Consider the following 14,603-nt stretch of genomic DNA (forward strand, 5'->3'; position numbering starts at 1 on the left):
TAGATGCCCAGCATTATGCATAATACAGTATGTATTGTATCAGCCTAACAACTTGAAGAGGCACCTATGTTAGCAGAATACCTATTTGCAAGATGAGGAACACGAGGCTTAGAGTGCTGGTTAGCTTGCCCAAATATATCCAGTTAATACAAATCAGAACCAAGTCTTTCTTACTCCGTATCGTACCACTATTCATTACGTCAGGCCAAATTTGGACACAAAATAGTTCAATGAAGTAGTTAATTGATTGGAAAAAAATAAAAATAATACTTTGTGACACATGAAAATGGTATGCAATCCAAATTTCAGTGTTCATAAACAGTTTTATTGGACACAGACACATCCCGTTGACACACTCTCCGTGGCTGCTCTCACACTGCAGTGGCTCAGCTAAGTAATTCTGAAAGATACCACATATCCCACAAAGCCTGGAATATTTACTGTTTGGCCCTTAACAGAAAAGATTTATGGACCCTCATTCTTTTTGGTATTAAAACTCTTAGTGAAAAATGGAGGGGAAATATATAAAAAGTACTCCCTCAAAGGAAGAAAAAGCATTCCTTTAAAGGGTGACTGGAGTAGGAATGAAAACTTCCTTCCAAACTTTCAAGGAACAAATTTCTATGTTCCATAACGCGTTCCAAGGCCTCAAAAACAGTGGAGGACGTCCCAGTTCCTTTTAATGACTGGTTCATAAAGGTTTACAATCCCTAAGCTGTTTTAATTGGAAAGAACTCTGCATAATGAAAATAACAACAGCTGACAGTTACAGAACTTTGCCTACGACTCCAGGTGCTTTGCTAAATACAAGATTTCCATGTAATCCTCAACCAGGGAAAGCAGGGTACCATTGTTTTCCAATTCTGTGGATGAATTGGAGACTCAGGAGGTTAAGCACATTGCCCATGGTGCTAAAGTTGATAAGAGCTCAGGCCTCTAACCCTTGCTTCTGTCTTCAGAGACTACACTCTTAACAAGACACCATTTAATTTTAACCTGGTCTGCAAATATTGAGGAAATGCACACTTTCCTGAGAAAATAAAAAGTACCAAAACCATGAAAATAATCTTGGTTGGAGGGAGAGTATATAGAAGCTTCCTACCGACTCCCAGGGCTTCCTGGTGACCTCTACGGTAAAGAATCTGCCTGCAATGCAGGAGACCAGGGTTCGATCCCTGGGTCAGGAAGATCCTCTGGAGAAGGGCATGGCAATCCACTTCAGCATTCTTGGCTGGAGAATTCCACGGACAGAAGATCTGGCAGGCTACAATCTATGGGGTTGCAGAGTCAGCCACAACTGAGCGACTTTCACTACCTCTACTGACTCCCAGAGAACAAATAATTATGTGCCACAAATTGATTTGAGGGTGTGGAGAGAGGGGAGCCCTCCTCCACTGCTAGTAGGAATGTGAATTGGTGCAGCCACTAAGGAGAACAGCATAGAGATTTCTTTAAAAATTAAACACAGAGCTACCATATGATCCTACAATCATACTCCTCAGCATATATCTGGAGAAAACACATGGTCCAAAAGGATACATGCACCCCCAGCACCCACAACTTTCACTGCAGCACTATTTACAACAGCCAAGACATGGAAGCAACCTAAATGTCCACCCAGAAATGAACAGATGAAGAAAATGTGGTGCATATATACAATGGAACATCACTGAGCCATTAACAAAATAAAATAATGTCATTTGCAACAAATGGATGGACCTAGAAATTGTCATACTGAGGAAAGTAACTCAGAGAAGGAGAAATATCATCTATCGCTTGTATGTGGAATCTAAAAAATAAAATAAAATTACAAACAAACTTATCTACAAAACAAGACACAGAGAAGGAACTTATTATGGTTATCAGCAGGGAAGTGTGGGGGGTCAGGGATAGTTAGGGAGTTTGGGATTAACATTTACACATTACTATGTCTAAAATGGATAATCAACAAGGACCTACTGCATAGCATAGGGAACTCTGCTTAATATCATGGAACAACCTAAATGGGAAAAAGACTTTGAAAAAGAATAGGTACATGTGTCTGTATAACTGAACACTCTGCTGTACACCTAAAACTAACACAACACTGTTAACCAACTATACTCCAATAGAAAATAAAAAGTTAAAAAAAAAGGCTTCTCAACCAATGTTATACCCTAGCTGAGCAGGTTGCAATAGCACCCATCTATTGACTCACCACCCTCTCTCCCCTCGAAAGGAATCCCTGTAAGATAAGGAGAGTTAACGTTTTCAGCTGGACTGTGTGTCAGGGCACTCACTATTCTAAGACTTTCTATGCAGTAATTCATCTAACCTAGGAAAGACTGTTTCCTGCAAACTGAGAACCACAGAGACTCAGTCTCACAACTAACAAGTTAGAAGAGCTGGCCCTAAAGCCAAGTCAGGCAGCAAACAGTCAGCATCCTCAACAGATTCCCTACCATTCCATGGTAATAAATCTCAAAATCCTAATCAAACATGTTCGACCCAGGGAAAACAGAAATTGGAAAAACTGAGCCAAACTTATGGCAGGGGTTGTGGGGGCAACGGCATTTTCCTATAGTGCCCAGTCAGCTGTCCTCACAAATTATCTAAACTCCCAGCAGAGCAGTTCTGAACCAAAACCATCTGACTTCCCAACTCTGGATAAAGAGACTTCAAACGCCTTATGGTAAGTTTAAGACGCCAGCCGCAAAATACCACATACTGTACCATTTCATTTTTATGAAACTTCCAGAAAAGGGAAATCTAAAGAGACAAAGTAAACTCATGGTTCCTCAGTGGTAGGAGCCACCACTGACTGCAAATGGGCGGGACCGAATTTTGAGGGATGATGGAAATGTTCTAAAGCTTGCAGCGGGGCCTGCGCAACTCCTTAGAGAGGTGAAAGTCGCTCAGTTGTGTCCAACTCTTTGCGACTCCATGGATTATACAGTCCATGGAATTCTCCAGGCCAGAATACTGGAGGGGGTAGCCGTTCCTTTCTCCAGGGAATCTTCCCAACAGCGATCGACCAGGTCTCCTGCTTTGCAGGCGGCTTCTTTACCAGCTGAGCCACCAGGGAAGCCCGGCACAACTCCTTAATTGTGCTTTAAAATAAAAGAAAAAAAAGTTGAGTTGAACACTTACAGTGGGTAAGTTTTAAGGTACGTAAATTTATGTCTCAAAAAAGCTGTTTAAAAGACAAGAGGCTGGCTGTTCCGACAACCGATTCCTAACCGAAGGCAGTTTCCTAGACTCAAAGCTTCCTCTATTCAAGTCAATGGTAGTCACGGGAAAGCCCAAATTCAGAGAAAACACGGGGTGGAACAGAGGTAGGGAGCGGGCCCCGGACTTCAGGAGCGCTTCCTGGAAGGTTTCTCGCTGTTTTAAGAAACCTGGCGGAGAGGCTGGAGGTCTTCGGTGGGCCCGGCCAAGAAGCAGCCCCGCAGCGCGGAGAAGCAAAAGGAACTGAGGTTCTGCGGGAACCGCGGAACGCGTCATTCCCGACGGCCTGAGTCCAGCGCGAGGCCTGACGAGGACGCCCGGAGAGTCTCCACAAGGGAGGGAAAACCGACGTCCCGAGGGGCTCCACGACCCGAGCCCACCGACCTCGTAGCCCCGAACGGCCAGGATGGGGATGGATCGCCTCCCGCGACGGCTCAAGATGGTGCCCGGACCCTGAGGGCCCGCGCGCCTGCGCCCTGGACCGTCTTTGCCATTGGGCCCACGCAGGGGCGTCGGACTTTCCGCTGTTCTCCCTCCGGTGTGGACTAGTCGCCCCATCCCTCCGTAAAGAACGGACAGAAGAATCACGCCCTCCATTTACTGCGGCTTTAGAGTCGCAGGTCTCTAAGCCTAGCGCGTGTCCCTGAAGAGAACCGGCAAGCGGCCCGGGAACAGGCGTTGCCCTGGTCAACGAGTCGGTACTTAGTGCGCAGGCGCGCCGTGCGGGGCTCAGCGCAAGGGCGCCTGGGAAACCGCCCGGCAAGCGAGTAGGGCCTTGCCCTCAAGGAGCTCTCACAGGAACCAGGAGCAGAGAGAAAGCGACAGGCCAACGTAGGTATCCGTTAGCTCTACCCAAACCGTCCGTTGTAGAGTTGGGGAAATGTGTTTTCAGACACAGTAGTTTTATATCATGTTCTAGACAATGAGTTCATCTTTTGTCAGTGAGTTTCAATTTTAGAATTCTATGAGGTTATATTTTGAATATTCACTATGTTCTGGGGAAGAGATTCCGTGACCAGAATGAAAACGCTAAGAGGGCAGGCACTTGTCTGTCCAAGTACCCACTGCACCTAAAGGGTACCTGGCACAGAATGAATGCTCAATGAATAGTTTTCAGATCGCTGAAGTCTGTAAAAGAGCGTTTTTGTTGTTTTAGTCACTAAGTCGTGTCTGACTCTTGAAACCCCGTGGACTGTAGCCCACCAGGCTCCTCTGTCCATGGGATTTCCCAGGCAAGAATACTGGAGTAGGGTTTTCCTTCTCCAGGGCATCTTCCCTCCCCAGGGATTGAACACGCGACTCCTGCATTGGCAAACTGAGCCACCTGGGAAGCTCTTAAAAGGGCATGCTGCACCAAAAGTTAAGAGTTCTTGGTAAGTGAACCAAGCACTAGCTTGGCTGATAAAACCAAAATCATTTGTTAAAAAGTAGTCTAGTGTGCGAAGTAGGGTTGCATGATATGGCAAGTAAAATTACAGGATAACCCAGTTAAATTTGAGTTTTAAATGACAGTTTTTTAGCGTTAGTATTGTCCCATACTGGATTTTCTATATTTTATCTGGCGCCCTAGTGAGAAGGCGAGAAGGCAATATGTTAAGGTGGAGAGGGAAGATGATTTCATTCCTCCTAGAAAGAAAACTGGAGAAGAAAAAAAAAAGACACCTGAAATTTATAAATAAATGCCTCCAATTATGAAGCAGACCTAAGACTGTGCTTGAGAAACTTTGATTTAAAGTCCACCTAGCCCTGTGCTAAGGATGGTATTTACATTATCATAATTGAAATGTCCTCTGCAGTAGGATAATTATTATTTTTATTTTACAAATGAAGAAAGAGGCTCAGAGATAGGAGGTGGCTTGCCCAAGTTGCCATATTTTCATTCAGTCACCCCAAAAATAGTTACTGAGAATATTTTAGTGTGCTGTTCTGGTATTTTTATTCCACACACAGGCTGCCTCCTGAACTTGAAAATTTTAGTTCTTTGCTCACTGCTTAGGCACCTTCTCCTTACCCAGGCCAGCTGTTGTTTCCATGGTAACCAACCCTACTCTGCCTCTACTGCTAACTAGAGCTGAGAGCTCTTGAAGGGGAGCAAGAGGAACCAGTGACGTTAGTGTACCCCGCCTAAGGAATGGGAGGAGTGCCTGGAGCCCTAAAGCTGCCTCTTTCAGTGGTTTGTGCTAGATGCCTGTATGCGTTAAAATCTGTCTTTGGATGGGGTGTCTGCAAAAGAATAAAAAGTTGACCATGTGAACCTCTGTAGACTCCATGGAGTCACAGACTGTCGGTTCATAAGCTGCTGCGAGCACCAGTGATATTAACATTTTGCATGCTTAATTCTTATTAATTCATTTAGTCTATCACTCAGTAAGTAATGATCTGAAGAAAGCTGACTTCCTATGTGTGCTGAATGCTAAAGGTACTACTGCTGTTAATACACTTACAGTCTCTACTGCTGGAGACGCAATGGCACCCCACTCCAGTACTCTTGCCTGGAGAATCCCATGGACGGTGGAGCCTGGTGGGCTGCAGTCCATGGGGTTGCGGAGAGTTGGACATGACTGAGCGACTTCACTTTTCACCTTCATGCGTTGGGGAAGGAAATGGCAACCCACTCCAGTGTTCTTGCCTGGAGAATCCCAGGGACGGCGGAGCCTGGTGGGCTGCTGTCTGTGGGGTCGCACAGAGTCGGACACGACTGAAGCGACTTAGCAGCGGTAGCAGCAGCAGTCTCTACTGCCCTGTTCCTTAGAGTCCTGCAGGAGAGATACTTATTTATTTGTTTATTTTTTATGATTTTTTAATTGACGCATCTTTGATATACAATATTATGTTACAAGTATATGATCTAGTTATTCAGAATTTTTAATAGTTATATTCCATTTACAGTTATTATAAAATATTGACTATATTCACTGTGTTATACAGTGTATCCTTGTAGGTTAGTTTATACCTAATAGTCTGTACCTCTTAATCCCCTACCCGTTTTTCCCTTCCCTGCTTCCCTCTGTCCTTTGGTAACACCAGTTCTTTCTCTACAAGTCTGGTCATTTGTTGTATTCACTAGTTTGTTATACTTTTTAGATTCCACATATAAGCAGTATTGTAGAGTATTAGTCTTTCTCTGTCTGACATCTCACTTAGCATAGTCCCTTCCACGTCCATCCATGTTGTTGCAAATGGCAAACTTTCATTCTTTCTAATGGCCAGTAGAGTCCCATTGTATATATGTAGCACATCGTCTTTATCCATTCCTCTGCTGATGGACACTTAGGTTGTTTCCATATCTTGGCTATTATAAATAGTGCTGCTCTGAACATTGAGGTACATGTACCTTTTCAAATTAGTGTTTTCATTTTTTTTTTCCAGATATGTACCCAGGAGTGGAGTTTTTTGCTTAGTCAGATGGTAGTTCTGTTTTTAGTTTTTTTGAGAAACCTCTGTACTATTTCCCGTAGTACCTGTACCAATTTACATTCCCACCAACAGTGTACAGAGTTCCCTTTTCCCATATCCTTACCAACATTTGTTTGTGTTGTTTTGTTATTTATTTGTTCCTTTTGCTATTTTGTTATTATTTATTTATTCATTACTATATTCTGAGAGCCCATTATGTGTGAGACATATTAGAGTCTGGGAGAAAGTTTGAAAAGTAAAACAAAATGCTCTGCTGCATGGAAATGAGCCTGATAGGTTTGAGGTCAGGTATTAAACAGATAATCACAAGGATGGCACATATTTACTAAGTACCTACTGTGGTGCCAGGCACTATTTCAGACAAAGGGACTGTAGCAATGAACAAAATAGACTTTGTATCTGTTCTCATGGAGTTTACATTATGGTGCAAAGAGAAGAAATACATGTAAATGAATCATTTAGTGTCTTTCATTTACAGCATTAGAGAAGGAAAATGGCAGCCCACCCCTGTATTCTTGCCTGGAGAAAATCCAGGGACAGAGGACCCTGACAGGCTATAGTCCATGGAGTTGCAAAGAGCTGGATGTGACTTAGTGACTAAACAGCAGCAACAACAAGAACAGTTACAACATACAAAATATTCAACTCAAATTGACTTAAATAAAAAGGAGAATTTGTTGGCCTAACTAATTGAAAATGCCAGAGATATAGGTGGTCTCCTCTATTTAGAAACATGATTTCTATTATTCTTGCAAATGTCTGTGGTTTTTCTGCCCAGTATTCTCTCCCCCCGTTTCTTGCCACAGAAGCCTTCATTTTCTATGGAGGTCTGGTGAGGGTTTGACCCAAGCCTTGTCAGACACTCTGTTCTGTTGCTGTGCCCACCGTGATTGGTTCAGGAATGAGCATGTGACTCCAGGTGAGGCATTCAGAGATACTCCTGGAATGATAGCTCTTTGCTAGGATGCTAAACTGGTCCTGTCTGCCTGTTAGGGACAAAAGCAAGAGTCAGAGCCTCCCACTGCCTCTTCTAATATGTAGAGGGGATAACGTATGTAATGGACTTAGCACAAAGTGGGCTCTCAGCAACTGTCAGCTAGCGTTGAGGGTGAGTTACAAAGGGACAGTGAGAAGAAAGTTTTTGAAGGGACCGGAAGCTCATGAGTTTGTAGACCACTTCAAAATAAAGTAAATCAGGTTTCTTGGAGTGCCTGTTGTTGTTCAGTCTCTAAGTCATGTCCAACTCTGCGACCCCATGGACTGCAGCACACAATACTTCCCTGTCCTTCACTGTCTCCCAGAGTTTGCTCAGACTCATGTCCATTGAGTCAGTGATTCCATTTAACCATCTCATCCTCTGCCACCCCCTTCTCTTCCTGCCCTCAGTCATTCCCAGCATCAGGGTCTTTTCCAGTGAGTCAGCTCTTCACATCAGGTGGCCAAGGTATTGGAGCTTCAGCATCAGTCCTGCCAATGAATATTCATGATTGATTTCCTTTAACATGGACTGGTTTGATCTCCTTGCTGTCCAAGGGACTCTCAACCGTCTTCTCCAGCACCGCAGTTCAAGAGCGTGAATTCTTTGGTGCTCAGCCTTCTTTATGGTCCAATTTTCACACTCATATATGACTGCTGGAAAAACCATAGCTCTGACTATGTGCACCTTTGCTGGCAAAGTGATGTCTCTGCTTTTTAATACACTGCCTAGGTTTATCATAGCTTTTCTTCCAAGAAGGAAGCGTCTCTTAATTCATGGCTGTAGTCACTGTCAGCAGTGATTTTGGAGCCCAAGAACATAAAATGTGCCACTGTTTCCATTTTCCCCTCCATGCATACGTGCTATCATGGAATACTTGTCTCTCTCTGACTACTCTGCTTGATGTGACTGATCATCTCTAGGTCCATCCATGTGCTACAAATGGCACCATTTCTTCTTTTAGTGGCAGAGTAGTATTCCGTTGTATATATGCACCACGCCCTCACCCATGCATCTGTCAGTGGGCACTTAGATGGCCTCCATGTCTTGGCTGTTAGAGTAGCGCCTCTGTGAACGTTGGGGTGCATGGATCTTTTCAAATTAGGGTTTTTGTCTTTTCCAGGTATACGCCCAGGGGTAGGATTGCTGGATCGAATGGTAGCTGTTTTTAGTTTTTTAAGGGATCGCCATACTGTTCTCAATCATGGCTGCACCAAATTACATTCCCACAAACAGTTTAGGAGGGTTCCTTTCTCTCCACAACCCCTCCAGCATTTATTGTTTGTGGACGTCTTGATTATGGCCATTCTGACCTGTGTCAGGTGGTACTGCGTTGTACTTTTGACTTGCATTTCTCTAATAATTAGTGTTACTGAATGTCTCTTCACGTGCCTGTTGGCCATATATATATCTCCTTTGGGGGAAATGTCTAGGTCTTCTGCGCATTTTTTGATTTGTTTGTTGTTGTTGTTTTTTGATGATTGAGTTGTAAGCTGTTTGTCTGCTTTGAAAAGTAAGCCCATATCAGTTGCATCAGTTGCAGGTATCTTCTTCCATTCTGTAAGTTGTCTTTTTGTTCTGTTTATGGTTTCCTTTGCTGTGCAAAAGCTTTGAAGTTTGATTAGGGCCTATTTGTTTATTTTTGCTTCTATTTCTTTCACCTCGGGAGACTGATCTAAGAAAATACTGCTACAGTTTATGTGCGTGACTGTTTTGCATTAAAATGAAAATCTGACTGCCTTCCTCTACCTGAAATCCTCAAAAAGAGTCCTACAGCTTTTTTTGCTGAAGCCCCGGCTCTTCACCAAGGCTTTAATGGAGTGGAGACTCCAGGTTCTTTTTGGAAGGTCCATGGGGTGGCATTTGGCTTAAAAATAGGTGAACGCAGGATGTGGCTGAATATGTCTGGAAGCTCCACTTGTATCACTGTATGAATGACTACATCATATTACTATTCAAAAAACCAGTGTTCCTCAATATATACTTATGTTTTGGAGGGTGTGTGCATGCACCAATGTGCGCGTGTGAGGATAGACATAGTGAGGTGACAATCAATCAATCACACTGAAGCTTGGGCTTCCGTGGTGGCTCAGTGGTAGAGAACCCGCCTGCCAATGCAGGCGTCAGGAGTTCAGTCCCTGATCTGGGAAGCTCCCCCACACTGCAGTACACCAGGCTTCCCTGTCTTTCACTATCTCTTGGAGCTTGCTCAAATTCATTTCCCTTGAGTTGGTGATGCCCATCCAAGCATCTCATCCTCTGTTGTCCCCTTCTACTCCTGCTCTCAATCTTTCCCAGCATCAGAGCCTTTTCCAATGACTTGGTTCTTCGAATCAGGTAGTCAAAGTACTGGAGCTTCAATTTCAGCATCAGTGCTTCCAGTGAATATTCAGGGTTGATTTCCTTTAGGATTGACTGATTTTATCTCCCTGTAGTCCAAGGGACTCTCAAGAGTCTTCTCCAACACCACAGTTCAAAAGCATGAATTCTTTGGTGCTCAGCCCCCTTTATGAGCAATTCAGATCATCCTCCTTTTCTTATGGAGCCGACAGTCTTGGGGACCACCACCATGCTGCAAGTGGAGTGTTGGAGAGTTCCCACAAGCTTTGGAAAAGACAGCCAGAGAAGCAGGCCGCCAACCAGCATCCGTTAGAAACCCGTTCAGCCGCTCCGCAGTGGCTTGCCTCAGCGAACGTGCTTTTGCAAGCCAAACAATCCATGTCAGCGCTCTACCCTGCAAACTCAGCCAGTGAAAGAGCCCATCAAGGGTGGACTCACTCTGGTAAACACGCCTCCGGGTGCCAGCCAGTCAGCAGGGATCTCACTTGAGAGACCACAGTCCTACAGATGGCATGAAGCTGTTGATGCCTCCAAAGGTCTGCCACCCTCCCAACGCCAAATCCTGCATGAGATCAGTCCACCCAGGACAGAGAGACTGCCTGACTAGCAGAGCTCTCCCTCCTTAGGGGAAAAAATAAATCTGGCACTGTCCTTTTATTTATTTTTTTACCTTTTTGTTTTGTATTGGGTGTAGCTGCTTAACAATGTTGTGATAATTTCAAGTGGATAGCAAAGGGACTCAGCCATACATACATATGGACCCACTCTCCCCCAGACTCCCCCGCCATCCAGGCTGCCACATAACCCTGAGCAGAGTTCCGTGTGCTGTAGAGCAGGTCCTTGTTGCTTATCTATTTGAAATATAGCCATGTGTACATATCCATCCCAAACTCCCTAACTGTCCCTTCCCCTTGCGACGGTAAGTTCATTCTCAAAGTCTGTGAGTCTCTTTCTGTTTTGTAATAAGTGTACTTGCACCCTTTCTTTTAGGCTCCACATGTAAGGGGTGTTGCATGGCGTTTCCCCTTCTCTGTCTGACCTCACTCAGTACGGCACTCTCTAGGTCCATGCGTGTTGTTGCATTATTTCCTTCTTTTTAACGGCTGGGTAATATTCCACTGTATATATGTGCCGCATCTTCTTTATCTATCCTCTGTCAGTGGACATGTAGGTTGCTTCCATGTCTCAGCTATTGTAAACAGTGCTGCAGTGAACATTGGGGAAGCGCTGTGCTTTTATTTGGGGTGTTAAGTCGTGTGAGTCTGCTAGTACCGCCGTAACAGGGCAGCACAGGCCAGGGGGGCTGAAACAAGAGCAGTGTGTTGTCTCACGACCCTGGAGACCAGAAATCTGGGATGAGGGTGTCGGGGGTGCAGGTCTCTCCCGCATCCCCTCTCCGTGGCGTCAGACGGCCGCCTCCTCCCAGTAACCTCGCACGGTCTTCACCGCGCGTGTCCAGACTCTGTCTTCTTATGAGGGTGCTGATGGTTGGATTAGGGCCCGCCCTAATGACTGCACCTTACTTTAACTATCTGCAGACTGAAAAGACTAAATCTAGACTATCTGAAGACTGAGAAGCCTATTTCCAAGCTCAGGCACAATCTGAGCTTCTGGGGGGCCGCGAGGGATCAGGACTTCAGTGAATGAATTTAGAGGGCATAGAGTTCAGCTCATAACAGCGTAGTAGTCTCTCTTGGCTATTTTTGTTTTGTATTATTTCTTTTTAAAGATTTTTTGATGTGGACCATTGGTCTTCCCTGGTGGCTCAGTGGTAAAGAATCTGCCTGCAGTGCAGGAGACGTTGAGTTCAATCCTTGGATCAGGAAGATTCCCTGAAGAGAGGAATGGCAACCCACTCCAGTATTCTGGGCTGGGAAATGCTGTGGGCAGAGGAGCCTGGGCGTTGCAACAGCCAGAAACAACCGAGAGACTCAACCACCACTGTTAAAATCTTTATTGAGTTTGTTACAGTTTTGCTTCTGTTTTATGTTTTGGTTTTTGGGGCCGTGAGTCATGTGGGATCTCAGTTTCCCACCCTGGGATCAAACTCTCACTCCCTGCATCGTAAGGTGAGGTCTTAACCACTGGACTGCCAAGGAAGTCCCCGCACTGTGTGTGTGTGTGTGTGTTTTCTTTCTTTCTTTAAATATTTCTTTTGTACTAGGGTAGAGCCAGTCAACAAACAGTGTTGTGATAGTCTCAGGTGAGCAGTGAAGGGGCTCAGCCACCCACGTCCACGTATCCGCTCTCCCACCGAGTCCCACGCCCATCCAGGCCTCCCCATGTTTTGACAGAGGCAGTGCACAGCCACATGCTTGGGAACAGGTGGCTTCTGCCTTCCCAAGCTCTCTGTGCTCTCCCAGGCGTGTCTCTTTCTTCCGCTGGGACACACGAAGCCCTTCTTGGCCCTGGGTTTTGGACACAGGCCATGAGTTCTCCGAGTGCGCACAAGTTCTGTCCCTCCTGGAATGCCCCCTCCCCGCACCCCCACCCCTCCCACCCAGTCTGCCTCACTCAGGGAATCCAGAGTTCCACTCCACTGGAGATACTCGGCCACACTCCAGCCTCTGCCTCTGGGTGTTAATTAGCGCCGGGAAGCTGGGGTCATTTCTCGCCACACATCCCTGTGCTCCCAGTTGGAAAGGAACGACCCACGTGGCGAATCTCACAGGACTGGAATCAGCAAGCGCCCAGCACATCTCATGCATTTAGGGGCCCGGGTTGGGGTGAGTAGGGAGGCAGTAGAAAACTCTAGACTCCCAAAGTCTAGGGAGGCAGTAGAAAACTCGGTCATCAAGACGTGTAATGTTTTTCCTTTATTTTTTTTTTAAATATTTTTTAAAATGTGGACCATTCCTAAAGTCTTCATTGAATTTGAATTTGTTACAGTATTGCGTCTGTTTATGTTTTGGGGTTTTCGGGCCACGAGGCACGTGGGGGTCTTAGCTCCTCGACCAGGGATCGAACCCTCGCCCCCTGCATTGGATGGCGAGCTCCTCACCTCATGACTGCCAGTGCATGCCTGCTAAGTCACTCCAGTCATGTCCCACTATTTGTGGCCCTGTGGACTGCAGCCGGCTCCTCTATCCGTGGGATCCTCCAGGCAGGAATACTGGAGTGGGTTGCCATGCCCTCCTCTGGGGCATCTTCCTGACCCAGACATCAAACCCATGTCTCTTACGTCTCCCGCACTGGCAGGCAGGTTCTTTACCACTGGCACCATGCAGAAGTCCTAAATGTGTAATATTTTTTAAAAGATTGACTTGTGGCCGTGCTGTCTCCGCCGCGGTGCAGGCGTTCTCTGGCTGCAGCAAGCGGGGCTACTCTGCAGTCGCAGCGCTCAGCCTTCTCACTGCAGGGGCTCCTCTTGCTTCGGAGAACAGGCTCAAGGGTGCGCGGGCTGAGTGCTGTGGTGCACAGACTTGGTAGCCCTGAGGAATATGGGGTCTTCCCGGAGCAGGGATCGAACCTGTGACCCCTGCATTGGCAGGTGGATTCTCAACCACTAGACCACCAGGAAAGCCCCCAAATATATAATATTTTAACAATACATTAAAAAAAAAATCACAATGAATGCAAAGCAGTCAGCGATGAAGGACTCCTGTTGGGATTTGCAGCATCTGAGGCCTGCTTTAGGGTAGCCGCAGGTGGTACAGCCAGCGGGGCCTGCTGGAGGGACCTGCTCCTGCCCATCTCCAATCTTTGGCCAAATCTGCCTCCAGGGCCCCCAGTCCTTTCTTAGGAGGGGAGCTGGGGGAGGAGAGGAGCAGAAACGCCTCTGAGCCTCTCCCAGGCTGGTTCCAGCCGGGCTGGCGACCCTTCCTTGGAAGGAGTTGACCTCTCATTCTCAGGGAGCAAGGCCTTGGCTAGTCATTAACCTGCAAAGTATCTGGGAGCCCAGGCCGCCCAGATCCTTCTCTTTGCGGGTGGAAGTGCCTCTCGCGGTCATGAGGCAGAAGCACGAGCCTCTCCCGTGGACAGTCTCCAGACAGCACAGGCCGCAGGGTCTGCGGGTCACACCCCCTCCATCTGCAGGCCTCCTCCCAGTCCCCTCCTTGGCTGCCCCACCCTCATCTTCCCCCTGGCTTACGCCCCTGGTCTCCTGAGGGCACCCCCACTCCTGTTCCTGCCCTCCCACCCTCCGGTCAATGCCCCACATAATTGAGATTTTACCATTCCTGGTACTTCCCCGGTGGCCCAGTGGTTAGGACTTTGCCTTCCGATGCAAGGGTGCAGGTCTCATCCCCAGTCAGGGAGTAAGATCCCACACGCCTCTTGGGCAAAAAAGCCAAAACATGAAACAGAAGCAATTTTGTAACAAATTCAATAAAGGTTTTAAAAATAGTCCACATTAAAAGAAAAAAAAAAAAGATATTACCATCCTTACATCAAACCAACTGGTGCCTCCTCATTGCTAGTAGGGGGAAAAAAATTTATGCTCCTATTTTAACTTTAGTTTTTTCAAGAGACAAAAATTAATATATGTACATACATATTTTATATATAATGCAGCATCACACCCTGTAGGGCATTTACTCACATACTTGCAGATATGTTTGCAACACTTCTTAAGTCTACAAAACAGAACAAAGTGAACAAATATATTCAGCACTTATAAAACGTAATAAAAAATATAAAGTACTATTTTCCTTTCAACACTTCA

At 46.0% G+C, this 14,603-nt stretch overlaps 1 protein-coding gene across 5 annotated transcripts in view; it reads left to right on the forward strand.

Annotated features, from left to right (window-relative positions):
- LOC133229777 (uncharacterized) overlaps nt 1-14,603 on the forward strand; it is a 78,619-nt gene that overhangs the window by 13,908 nt on the left and 50,108 nt on the right. For 2 of the 5 annotated variants that reach the window (XR_009730643.1, XR_009730644.1), the window contains exon 2: nt 4,474-4,580. The exons of the other annotated variants lie outside the window; for them this stretch is intronic. The gene's annotated coding sequence lies outside the window, so the exon portion shown is untranslated. The remainder of the gene's footprint in view (nt 1-4,473; nt 4,581-14,603) is intronic. 5 annotated transcript variants of the gene reach the window in all.

Source organism: Bos javanicus, chromosome 18, assembly GCF_032452875.1.
Source record: "Bos javanicus breed banteng chromosome 18, ARS-OSU_banteng_1.0, whole genome shotgun sequence".
In the NCBI taxonomy this organism is placed as follows: Eukaryota; Metazoa; Chordata; class Mammalia; order Artiodactyla; family Bovidae; genus Bos; species Bos javanicus.